This window comes from Oryx dammah, unplaced genomic scaffold (genome assembly GCF_014754425.2).
Source record: "Oryx dammah isolate SB20612 unplaced genomic scaffold, SCBI_Odam_1.1 HiC_scaffold_20, whole genome shotgun sequence".
Lineage (NCBI taxonomy): Eukaryota > Metazoa > Chordata > Mammalia > Artiodactyla > Bovidae > Oryx > Oryx dammah.
The window spans coordinates 51752770-51755233 of NW_024070204.1; the positions used below are offsets into that span (position 1 = coordinate 51752770).

General features: G+C 39.7%; 1 non-coding gene across 1 annotated transcript; it reads right to left on the bottom strand.

Annotated features, from left to right (window-relative positions):
- Window positions 1-1575: 1575 nt before the first annotated feature.
- Window positions 1576-1682, bottom strand: LOC120879718. Its single transcript, XR_005724864.1, has one exon. It is a non-coding gene; the product is annotated as a U6 spliceosomal RNA (small nuclear RNA).
- Window positions 1683-2464: the final 782 nt, after the last annotated feature.

Genomic DNA, 2464 nt, shown 5'->3' on the forward strand with positions numbered 1-2464 from the left:
ATGTTGAGTTTTAAGCCAGCTTTTTCACTTTATTAAGAGGCTCTTTAGCTCCTTTATGTTTTCTGCCATAAGGGTGGTATCATCTGCATATCTCAGGTTATTGATATTTCTCCCAGCAATCTTAAGTCCAGTTTGTGATTCATCTAGTTGGGCATTTTTCATGATGTACTCTGCATAAAAGTTAGATAAGCAAGGTGACAATATACAGCCTTGACGTACTCCTCTCCCAGTTTGGAACCAGTCTGTTGTCCCATGTCCAATTCTAACTGTTGCTTCTTGACTTGCTTACAGATTTCTCAGGAGGTAGGTAAGGTTGTCTGGTATCCCCATCTCTTCAAGAATTTTCCACAGGTTGTTGTGATCCACATAGTCAAAGGGTTTAATGTAGTCAATGAAGCAGAAGTAGATGTTTTTCTGGAATTCTCTTGCTTTTTCTATGATCCAACAGATGTTGGCAATTTGATCTCTGGTTCCTCTGCCTTTTCTAAAACCAGCTTGAACATGGATGTTCTCGATACATGTACTATTAAAACCTAACTTGGAAAATTTTGAGCATTGCTTTGGCATTGCCTTTCTTTGGGATTGGAATGAAAACTGACCTTTTCCAGTCCTATGGCCACTGCTGAGTTTTCCAAAGCTCAGGATGTGAAAACAAGATATTGGCCCCCCATAGGTGATGTATCAAAGGAATGATTTCAGTGAGCCCAGACTGTTGCATCTTCCCATACAAAAATAAGCACTAAATTCCCTAACTTGGGTTATCTGGTTTTCTTTAATTAACCATATTCTTTTGAGTTCAGACTACCTGAACTTTGTTGTAAAACTTCTGTATAACCTGGTTCCTCCTCTCACCTCCTTGGAATAGTTCTCTCAGGGTCACTTGAGATGCTGTCTCCTGGGTTTGAAGTCCTAGACATTCCCACCAAATAAAACATAAATAACTCTCAACTTTTATGAAGTGAATTTTTTTTAGGTCGACAAGAGTTAGCTGGGATTTCTCAGTGTCATTTTCTGTGTATGGAGCATTGTTAAGAACACTCGTCACCAAGAGTCACTACCATGCTATTGACCTATTATCTAAAGAATTATCACTGAAGTTATTCTGACTTTGAAGTGCTCAAATGATTGCTTAATTATATTCACAAAATCTGCTTTTTTTTTTCCCAAAATAATTATTTCTCGGCCCTAATAAAGTAAGTATTATATGACTATAAAAGCCTACAGTCTAGCTAATCTAATAACCACCATTTATGTTATGAAATTATACAAGCACTGCATAAAGCCAACTAGTAATTACTTAACCCGTTACAAAGGAAAAATAATGAATGACAAAGAAATACTCTTTTTGAACCCATGGTGAATACACTTCAGTTAAGCAGCAGTTGCCTTGAAAGCCTTACATTTGTTGATTGAAAAGAATGTACAACCTAAAAACTGAGAACTATGTTTTATTTGGCAGACAAACTGAGGACTTAAGCCTGGGAGACAGCCTCTCAGATGGCTCTGACGGACTACTCCAAAGAGACAAGAGAGGAGCCAGGATATATGAGTTTTTTTTTTGTTTGTTTGTTTTTTTAAAATATGGAATGCTTCATGAATTTGTGTGTCATCCTTGCGCAGGGGCCATGCTAATCTTCTCTGTATCGTTCCAATTTTAGTATATGTGCTGCCGAAGCGAGCACTATATGAGTTTTTGAAAAACAAAAGCAAAAACAAAAACTCCAGGTAGTTGAAACACCAAAAGATTATGGTTAATTAAAGAAAAATCAGACATCTCAAGTAAATGAATTTAGCACTTTTCTATGTATGGGAAGATGCAAGAGTCTCGGCTCATTGAAATCATTCCTCTGATATGAACTTTAACTAACTAGGGCCAGTACCCTGTTTTCTCCATCTAAACCCCCACAGAGTGCACCACGGGATGGCTGTGGTGCCTGATGGTCTGATGGCCACAGCATCCTTTGTTTATTGATACGGCAGGCAACATTTTTCTTTTACATGCTTTAAATGCCTAGAGTATGGTAAGTGCTCAGCAGGCATTTGTTAGAGGTAGGAAAAATGATGTATGTGTGTTATGCCCAGAGTCCAAGTCCCCAAAACTGAGAGAATAAGACGTCCACAGCAATGCAAAAGCATAAAGGGGTTTATTGCTAACTCAAGTTAGGGCCCAGGTCTCATCCAGCACAGTGGAATCCGACAAGAGCCCTGAGCTCTGAATCACATATACTTTTATACAGACGGTTCTTTGTTTCTGTAACAGCATAGCTGATTGGTTAAACCTAACCGTACGTGCGTGCGGGACTTTTAAACCTCGCATCTCTATCTGGGTTGGCTCAGGTCTGGCGTGGGCGGGGGGGCTACAGGGATTTTTCTGATTGGTCTAGCTACACTGCCTGTGGGAATTCCCAGTGCCTCAGCTTTCCTACTAAACCTCAGGCCTAGCCTACCCCTTAGAGCCTGTCCT